This window comes from Lactuca saligna, chromosome 8, assembly GCF_052625555.1.
Source record: "Lactuca saligna cultivar CGN05327 chromosome 8, ASM5262555v1, whole genome shotgun sequence".
Taxonomy (NCBI): domain Eukaryota; kingdom Viridiplantae; phylum Streptophyta; class Magnoliopsida; order Asterales; family Asteraceae; genus Lactuca; species Lactuca saligna.
The window spans coordinates 151,330,873-151,342,232 of NC_136424.1; the positions used below are offsets into that span (position 1 = coordinate 151,330,873).

Below are 11,360 nucleotides of genomic sequence, written 5' to 3' on the forward strand. Positions count from 1 at the left end.
TTTTTTTTTTTTAAAATAATGACCGATAAAGGGGAGTAAAGGTCTAATGGAAGAGTGATGGTCCGTTAACTTCTTGTCCTGTATAATTTACCGAATCATGAAATAAAAACCGAATTCCACATTGGCATTCAAACGTTGACGCATCATCCATGAAATTGGAGGTCTGCTTTCTCATTATTGATATTTAAACTAATCGTAAATTAAATCAAAAGGCGCCTGTAGCTCAGTGGATAGAGCGTCTGTTTCCTAAGCAGAAAGTCGTAGGTTCGACCCCTACCTGGCGCGTCTTCATGTAAATTTTTTCCCGGACTTTTTAGTAAATTACATGAATATTCCCTTGGTTTATCAGAAATTGAAAGTTTGGTCTCTAAATCTAATATGTCATTATTGTGCATAAACTAGAACACTCCAAGATCATTCAATAAGTTGAAATGTGTTCTTCTCTTCAAGTTCATATTTCGCTTTGTAATTTCTTCAGTGTGTTCTAAGAAATTGCAAAAATATTTCATATACTCCATTGCTATATATTTTATTTATAAAGATTGATGGTTTCACCCCTTACAACAATTTTCATATAATTTTGGATCAACAATTTTCATATAATTTAGGATCAACAAGTGACTAAAGTTGAAATTTCGCTAAATGAAATACTAAAAAACTATGTCAAATGTTTCACAAATGGGGATGTAAACAGAGTAGATAAAGACTAGTTTTGAATATAAGATATATCCTGTTGTATTGTATAGATAGATCCTAATTATAAGGGATCATCCAACAATGCCACTAGGCATGAATCCAATGCCCCTCGTTGCAACAAAAATAATGGGCATAATAACTCCAATAAGAGAAATAACTATCGTTGTGGCAGAAATAATGGCAGCCTGCAAAATAACATTAGAATTGAGTTCTCATATCATAGTAGATTAAGGGTATGGGTTGAATCACTTGTGTTCTCGACATAGTATAAGAGTTAAGTGATTTTTTTGACATATTAAATGTTCATCATAAGATGTTATGATCGGGCTAGCTACTACTAAATGATCCATTTAAACTTCTGCATGTATAAAGTTTTGGAAGCTACACTAGGCAGCATGAGTATGGGAAAGGGTTTGATCTTAAGGTTTGTGTTTGATTTTTATGGATTTTTTCAAGATATAGTATTACATATGCAATAATCTCAAATTGTCATTTATATTTATAATGTATATAGACCATTATGTTTTCCATAAATATGTTTTTTCCTTTGTATCATGGTGTAAGATTTTAGGACTTTCGTATGTTTAAGGTTATTTACTTCATTTATCTTGAAATTTAGTTGATTCATCCATATGAACATATTAGACATGGGTGTTATATGGCTAAATCTTCCAAAATATATCTAATTTTCATCAAGTGAAAAGGTAGAGAAATTATGTGTGGGGTGTACAAACAAGGGCGCAACATTTCCACAGTATTTATAGATCCATGGGTACGCATGGATTTCAAAAATCTTAGATTTATTGATAAATGAAAGTTTAAGAAATCTCGATGCCTCTTATCATTAAACAATGGTGTATGAATATAAAATCAAGGATTTCAATAAGGAGATTATTTATAGCCCAGGATTTATCTTGATATATAAATACATAACATACATAAGATATAATACATGTGTAGTCTAAAAATCCCTACAAATGTAGTAGGAGGTTGTTGCATGCTAACAATGTCCCCAAAAATCATCAAACATAACCTGTGGGAGGCCTTTAGTAAATATGTCTGCTAGTCGGTAATAAGAAGGAATATGAAGAACTCAAACTTTTCCTTTTGTTGTTTTTTCACAAAAAATGTCAATAATCTTTTCAATGTCTTTGTTTATTTTTGTAGGATTGCGATTCCTAATAAGTATATTGCACAGAAATTATCATAGTACACTATGGTGGCATTAGCAAGAGGATATGGAAGTTCGAGGAGTAGGTTTCTTAACTAACATGCTTATGAGACCATTTTTTTTTATTATGTGTTATAAGGCTTTTGCACGAGAAAGAGATAAAGTATCATCTCTTTTAGAGGACCACAAGATTGAATCGTTACCAAGGTAAACAAATTACCATAATTGGATCGTCATGTGGCCGGACACCTACCCAGTTCATATATTTGTAGGCAAGAAGATGTGTGGAGTAAAACTTAGTGAGGTGTAACTTGTAGGTGAGCGTACCTTTAAGTGTAGTGAATTGTTTGTTTTAGTGCATTCATATGTGTCGTATGAGAAGCACGCATATGAAGAGCAATCAATTGAGCAAAATAAGAAATGTCTAGTCTATTTAAGGTGAGGTATTTTAATGCACCAGCTAAACTTCGATAATAAGTGTTGTGTTTTTATTCAAAAATTGTTTCAACAATATAAAATGGGCAACAAAAGACTTTAGATTTGAATAAAATAAAACTATTTTTATTCCCACCAAAAGATCATTTTGCAAGACTTAGAAAGATTAAAACAACCATAGAAAGTTAAGTGTTATAACCTTTGAAGACTTTGATTCTAATGAGAGATTGGAAGTTAATGAAGTGTGACATTAACCTTTAAATTAAGCTCTCTAGAAGTATCCATCAAACAAGACTTAATCCACCAAAATATGCTAGTATAACAATTGTAAAATGTTATTCTTAAGTTTTAAGACATATTCCAAAATATACTTAAAGAGAAGCAACATTTAAAACTTTCATTTCTAGCACTAAATGGAAGAAAGAAGAAGAAAGGGAATGGAATCCTATCAAAGTCCCAAAAGTTTGTATACAACTTAAATAATCATAGCATATGATATTTAAACTTGGTTGTTTTTGTTCTCTTTATTATTATTTCGTAGAAATAATAATTCCCAAAATGTTGGTAAAATATTATTTGCCACAATATTTTTTTTTTCAATTTAAATACAAGTGTTGATATATTTATTAATAATTAAATTATACTAATAAATAATCAATTGATAGTAACTTTCTATAAGGTGTAACCCTATAAGATCATTTGTTATTAGCGATATCATTCTATAATAACTATTGGGCATTCTAGATCTTTCAATCTCCCACTTTCATAAGACTCATCATAGATTGATATAGTCAGTGGCGAATGTCTAGCAACATCTCACTAAAGAATTCCATTTATAAACATCCATTTCCTAAAAGCTAAAAGCTTCAACTGATGTATAAGGTAAGTTTATCAATTATCCCTTTGTCACAAACATCCTGTTAAACATGAGACTTGGATCGCAATCAATCTCTTTTGAAATTCAACTTTAGGTAACATGCTTTAGATGTCTAACTCTCAACACGCAAGAGGGACACTCTTGACTACATACGCCTCTTGTATAGTTCACACCATACCTGAAAATGGATTTTATAACTGTCCGGTTAAGGATCAACATTTGACCATATCAAAGCATATCACTCCCTAAACTTAATCTCACTATATATCTCAGGTGTTAAGGATACAAAGATAGTACCTTTTAATCAAGTATCACTCATAACTTTGATCTATGATTTGATCTTGATGTGGATCTGTTCAATACTAGTTCTCTGACAAGTACCTATGAAACTTGGTTACAACCACTTGCCTACTTTCATCTGGTAAGAGTTAACCAATCCAAATCATATTAGTCTTACTTCATAAATGCATCCATAATTATAAATGACTATGAACTTTTAGAATAATAAGATTATTCATGGATTAAACATGTTAATATAAAACAAAATTAGTATTGATGTGATGATCATATCCCATTATATCAAAACATTATGTAATAATTGTTGTTTCAATGTTCCAATATCCAAGTACTAAATCCAAATAAAAAATAACCATTTCTAGAATAATGAAGTTGTATAGCTAAAGTGTGACCAATCATACTTAGCTTAAATGGAAGGACTTTATTAATGGGCCAGACTAAATTTAATCTGTGTAAATTATGTGAATACTTTCATCTCCATGTTAGACTTTAGTCTCAGTATAATTAAATATCTTGGAGAACATCCTTGGTGTTCTTTCATGATATAGAGTCTCTTAGCTTGATTACGTATACTCTCGAAGTAGAAAAGATTTATATGCGATCCTTGAATGACAGAAATCAACATAGTTTTTCAATGAACTCATTCATCCAATCATATTTGATTTCAGATTCTAAAGTTGCAGTGTATTCTTATTTAGTAGATTGTGCTATTATGTTTTGCTTGGACCTCAGTCAATTACTCTTCATTCCATAATAAAGTCATAATTCTATTATAATTCATAATTATACATACCCTTTTAAAGTCAACATTTTATGTAGCTCTTTACATAAAGATCTTTTTTCTAAAATGATTATCTCATGTACATTCTCTTAGTTCTTCTTAAGTACTGCTAGAATGTTCTTATAGTCATCCAATGTCTTAACCATGTATTCATTTTGTATCTCATGATATTCATAGCATGATCATATACCTAGTCTTGTGCATAATATGAACTAAATGATGGATTCATTTTCCAAGAAAATAGAATATAAATCACTTCATCTAGCTCAAACCTATATGCTAGGTCATTTTGAGACAAACTCAAAATGGTGTCATGTGACAATGCTAAGAATCCTTCAAAGTAATCTTGTATCTTGACCCTTTTCATGATATTTTTAATTCATGTAAAAGAATTTAAAACCATTTAACATTCATCTTTATCTATCTATACAGATTTTACATTCCAAGAATGTATCCTGTCATTCCTAAGTCTTTCCTTTTAGAAATACTTTCCAAGTCAAGGTGAAATGACCTTGCATAGTCGAAATGTAATTTCAAATGATTAAGTATGTCTCATTCATACAAGATTAGGAATACCACTATCCCCCACTAGTTCTCAGTATACACACATGTTCCTTTCATTTTGATATAAAATCATACCTTGTATCTTCATATTAAAATGACTATTTCGACCTTGAGATGTTTCCTTTATATCCACAAGTGGATCTTAAGCATTACACATTTTGTTAGGATAACATGGATTAAGAAAACCTCTAGGCTAAACTATATAGATATCTTCTCGTAGATGTCTATTAACAAAAACGGTCTTTCTCAAAATCTATTTCTTGGATCTCATATTAAGAATATGAAGTTATAGTAAATAATATCCTTGCTGATCTAATCATAGCTATTTGTGAAAATGTTTGATCATACTTAATTTCAAGAGTATGATAAGGACCATAGTCAATGACATGAGTATGAAAAAATTCTTTTATAACAAGTCTTGCTAAATGTGTATGATATCCATGTATCTATTCTTTCTAAAACATCTTTTACTCCTTCTAGCCTTTCTATAGAGAGGAAGATCAATCAATCTCATAATTGATTATTACACATAGATTACATCTCAATGTTCATGACTGTAAGTCATTTATCAAATTCAAGATTTGATATTCCATCTTGGTAGTTGATAAATTCGCCAGAAAACCATCAAGAAGAACTCATCAATGAGAGATTCCACATTTCTCAAGTCAAAGATGATTTCTACCATTAATGAAAACAATGTGTGTTTGTGAATAGCTATTATTCAATTTTTTTAAAAAAATTCCTTTTTGAAACTAGTGCCAACAATTAATACAACAGGCTATGGTTGTTGAGCTTATTCAAGTTCCATATGCCTCCCACTTACTTTGTCACTAGATGCTTTCTTTCTTTTGACTCAACATCAAGAAGAATAAGAGAACTTATTCTTAGTGGGTTTGTATATAATAATCTAAATTCCCTTTTAGAATATTCTATAGACATGTATTTTGTTTGTTGTTTGTATTCAAGATACAATTAATAGTGATTAAGTTATAATCCCAAGAGAATAGAGGAAGACTATTTCTACCGATTAGAAAGTAGACTTTATCTGGTATGGTCTAATTCATCCTTCATTATCTCTTAAGGCTTTAGATGATGTTACTGGATTTTATCCCAAATTTACGTGTAAAAACTTCTACAAAGGTTTCACAATTATGCCTTACCATGTAAAATATAATTATAATTACTATAGTTGTCAATAAAGTTGATTTGGTATCTTGTGCTTAATCTTAGACATTCATTAGAAAGGAAATCATACACCATAATGTATAGTTCCTTAATGATTATTTTTCTCTCCAGATTAGTGAAAATTTGATTAGGAATCCTTTATATATAAATAAGATATGTCAAATAAACTGTATTATTTGTCTTCAAATATCCATTTCTTGAAGTTGGAGTATGTGTATTTCATTTATATAATAAAGATAACAATGTCAAAGATAACTTTGATTCAAAACAAGTTTAAGTCAAAGGTGCTTACATATAGAACTTAATTTTATTTATTAAAATTTTGATATTTATTTTTTTAATTCTATTAAGAGATATAGTCTCATAAATAGAAGTTAATCATTTCAGAATATGAACATTACGTTATGAAAAAAAAACGATCAAGCAAATAATCAATCATTTAAATAAAATAAGTGAGACATATATATATATATATATATATATATATATATATATATATATATATATATAGAGAGAGAGAGAGAGAGAGAGAGAGAGTCAAGATCAAATAAGAAGGAAATTTTTGGTAGGAAGGTAAGAAGTTTTTTTTTTTCAACATATTTTTTTCGCGAACAAACAAAATGAATCATTAGATGATTCATTTGTAAGATGATTCACAAGAAAAAAATTCTCAAAAAAACATCCCGATGATTCATTTATACAATGATTTTGTTGTTATTCACTAAAATTATTATAAAAATAAATTTTTTCTTAATTTACTTAAAAATGAATCATAAAGATGTTTTTTTGAAATTTTTTTTCTTGTGAATTATCTTACAAATGAATCATCTAGTGATTCATTTATTTTGTTCGTCAAAAAAATATGTAGAAAAAAAACTTCTTACCTTCCTACCAAAAAAAAATTCTTACCGGATCTATATCCTATATATATATATATATATACACACACACACACACACACACACACACACACTAGCCGTTTATCCGCACCAGACAACGGGTGCGAATAGTTTCTTTCGGCAATTATATCTTTTCGAAAACATGTATAGTTGGGTACCCAACTTTGATATAAAAATAATGAAAAGGTAAACTCTTAACAGTGAGATCTAATCTGTTTTGGAAGATGATAATTTCTAACTTGGAAATTAACCCATTTTGGTATATTATTTTGGGTTTAAAACAAAAATATAATGTTATCCTTGTTAAAAAAAAAAGAATAATAATAATAAATTTTGTGAAAATAAATTTATTTTATAATTTGAAGATGCACGTTCTTTAAACATCCTTCTATATTTTCCTAATACATGTTCTATCAATTTAAAATGATGATAAAGTTATTAAACTGTTATTATTTTATTAAATGCAACACATGTTATCATTTAAAATGAATAAATTAAATGTGATTTAAAATTCTTTTGAATTTTGAATATGAGTTCTCGTCAACCTAAAACAATATATTATTATTATTATTATTATTATTATTATTATTATTATTATTATTATTAGGTTATTTTACCAAATTATGGTTCCTAAAAGAAACTATAACTACAATATTATAATTATGTAAACTACTAAAAGGACACGTTAATAAGAAAAACTGTGAATATAATATTTAAAAAGAAATAAACTAAATAAAGTATTGTGCTATAATACAAGAACTAAACTACATTGTCATTCATGCATGCATATTATTTTTGTTGTATTTTTCTTCTTTGTTTTCTTTTGTGCTATTTTTGCTTCCCGTCACCCATTGGCCTCCTGTGGTTATCTGCAAACTAATAGTTTCTACACATACATTTAGTAAAAAATTCTTATAAAAGATTGAAATTATAATAATTTGTGGGACCTGACATAGCTTGTTTCGGAAGATAATAATAGAAATTTAGACAAATGGAACTATAAAGTATAAGTCACTCTTAGAGATATTTGAGCAACATTACTATCTACAACAATATAGTGTATTTACATTCGGAAGGAAAGACTCATTCGATATTAGCATCAAATATGGAATGAAAACTCTACATAAATGATAATACCTCACAATTGTTATTTTTTAATGAATCTAAACTACATAAATGATATACATGCACCGTATTAGCAAATTCTACATAGAATGGAAACCATCCATTTGGATTAATCAAGCTTCCCATCATTTAAGATAAGTTGTGGTTTAATGGCTCTTCCATGTGTTTTCAGATGACATAATTCGAGTACACAAAAGGAGGTAGGGATTTGTAAGGAACATACCTTATCTTTATCTGATGAGATGAAGATAAAATACAGGTTATCCCTCTGAATCAAGATAGCAAGTACCAATTAGAAAATGAATTCAACTGATAAAAGTATGTAGAAAAAAATAAGATAACAATGACAACATACATACCCAATATTTTATGAGTTTTCCATCATAAGTTTATGCTTTATTAGCAAATCTGACTTTGTTTCTTGAATAGGCATACCTGAAATGTATCATAAATATTTTAATCTTAAAACACAAAAACAAAGATTATCCACAGTCAACCTAAATTCTAAACCAAACAAAACTACCAATCAAACATAACTTTAAATTGAAGTAAAGATTTCTCCTTATAAAAGATAGACAAGAGCACTCACATGCTTACAAAGATGGGTTAGTTTTGCATTCAAAACTTCCTGTTGTTTGGAGTTGTTTTATGATATCTTGGTTTACAACATCACCTGGCTATAAAAAGTCATCAACACATTTCTTTTACATGAAACAAAGTATCTACTAAAGCATATTACATAAAAAATGTTTATAGGAAGTTATGCTTATACAAAATTTCCTAACCTTGCTCAGCTCCAAATCCAGGTTCCGCCATATTTTCTACAAACATGGAAAAAATTATATCAAAATATAAATATGAAATCCTAACCATTATTTGACAGCTTGTTTTAATCCAACCAAGTTCTGTAGTGGATCTGAGATTCAAAACTTTGAAGTTGATCTCAGTTTTTGAATCACAAGACTTGATGAAGAAAGCCATGTGTGTAGGGTTTCTTCATCAATAATGGTGAAAGAGGAGGAATTTGTTCAATACTTAAACATTAGTGCCTACTTTTACTATTGAAAAAATAATGGATTCTTAAGATTGTTCTTGCAGAAGAAATACATTACTCATGTCTACCATACATGTTAATAAGATTGTCTGTAATGCAAATAACAACTGAAACATTCTCATATTATATCTAAAAGTTATTTAAATCATAGTAACTTAAAAAAATAACTCACCATTGGAGACTCGAGATGACCAGATATGGGGTTATCATTCCTCGGTTTGATGTTGGTGTCAAGCCGATTAGATTTAAGGTGAATCTGCATTTAAAGAAATGAAATTTGTAACAAAAAATCCATTCTCAATTGTGATCAATTCGAGTTTGGGAGTGAAGAAACAAATGGAATCCAAAACCAATACGGAAAATCAAAAAGTGCAAGAACCCAAAATCAAAACAAAACTTTATATATATATATATATATATATATATATATATATATATATATATATATATATATATATATATATATATATATATATATATATATAGGGAGAGGATCAAATGAGAACACCTAAAATGTTGAGAACGCGAGAACAATTCTAGACCAATCATTCCATAAGGGTATAAAAGGAATTTTACAATGTAATTAAATATTGATAATTAATTAATTCCTACAATCATGGGATGCTATCTAATTAATTGATTTTTTTAACTAAATACTAGAAATGAATTTAATCTATTTTTAATCAATAAGATTATTAAAAAAATGTTTTACCATGATTAAAAAATGTTTTTTTTACCAGTATATCAAAAAGATTGATGAATTAATCATTCAACTGAATATGTGTAATCATACAAAAATAAAAACATATTTGTAGTCATATATGAATCCATTGTAATCGTGAATGAATACATGAATTAAGTTATAATAATAAACGAATATAACACAATTTATATAGAAAAATTGCAATACAACTATAATCAAAAATAAAAAAACATATTGGATATATATATATATGGATTATACATCCATTCATAAATAATAACACAAAAAATTACAATGTAATACATATCTCTTTTTCTATAATCACATTTGAATACAACATAAACAAAAATTATAATAAAAACAATTAATTATTATTATTATTATATAATCATAAATGAATAAGGCGAGATTTGTTCCACTTTGTATTGTTTGGTTGTATATTAGCACTCCAACATTCCATTTGTAGAAGCATCTCAATTTCCTCTACACACTATCAAATAAAGAAATAGATACAATTAACAATCAACTAAATGAAAAAGATTTAGAAGAACACATATAACGTCGAATTATATATGAAGAGACATGAACAAAATATAAAATACATATGAAATCCTGTAACTATATTCATAAAAGAATATATATATATATATATATATATATATATATATATATATATATATATATATATATATATATCATTATTCACAAATGAATACAATTCTAATCATAATCAAATACCACTCTAATCATAAATGCATACCATAGTTGCCGATCCTATGAGGCACATGACAAAACCCATTGCTGACTTAGAGAGTATCACAGCTGAGATCAGAATTATTGATTACACGCAACTGCTTCTTTATATCCCCAATGCGATATCGCATTATACAAATTATATGTATGAAGATCCAAAACCCATTGCTTCATAATAACGCAATCAATGATTAAGAAGCAAGAACATGAAATTAACAACATTAATAAAATCACAAGCCCGCCTATATATAGCAAAGGTAGAAATTACATCTGTTTCATTTAAATTTCAACTAAATTACGCCAACGAAATCATTTTTATAGTAGAATATAAAATATATATCAACAGATTGCATCGAACAAAAGTTAATCTAATTGAGTAAAATTGTGATCCCAAACCTTATCTTCGAATTTGCTTTCGAGACTATCGGGAATCAGTGGTTGTCTTTTTTCCCCAATGCGATTACATGCAGGCAAGTTTGACAGCTAGGGTCTAATTTAGACGGAGCAGTTTTCTTTTTTCTCTTCCTTCGCCTTTCTTTAATCGAACCGAGAACCGGTGGTCTTTTCTCCCTCCTCTTTGCAACCAATCTGCCACCATCGAGCCCTCATTCTTTCCCTTTCTTCTTCTTCATTTGTTGCCAAGAATAACCACTAGGAGGGTCTGATTTAGATGGAGCGGTTGAGACCGATGTATAGATGAGGGAGGCGTGCCCTAGGTATAGAGAGAGAGATATGAAGTTGAAAATGGGGGAGTGAATGATGAAGTCGTAGGTTTATACAAAGAGAGATCGAGAGATTTTAGGAGTTGTTTAAAATAAGG

At 28.7% G+C, this 11,360-nt stretch overlaps 1 non-coding gene across 1 annotated transcript; it reads left to right on the forward strand.

The window, feature by feature from the left end:
* Positions 1-212: 212 nt before the first annotated feature.
* On the forward strand, positions 213-285 carry TRNAR-CCU (transfer RNA arginine (anticodon CCU)). Its single transcript has one exon. It is a non-coding gene; the product is annotated as a tRNA-Arg (tRNA).
* Positions 286-11,360: the final 11,075 nt, after the last annotated feature.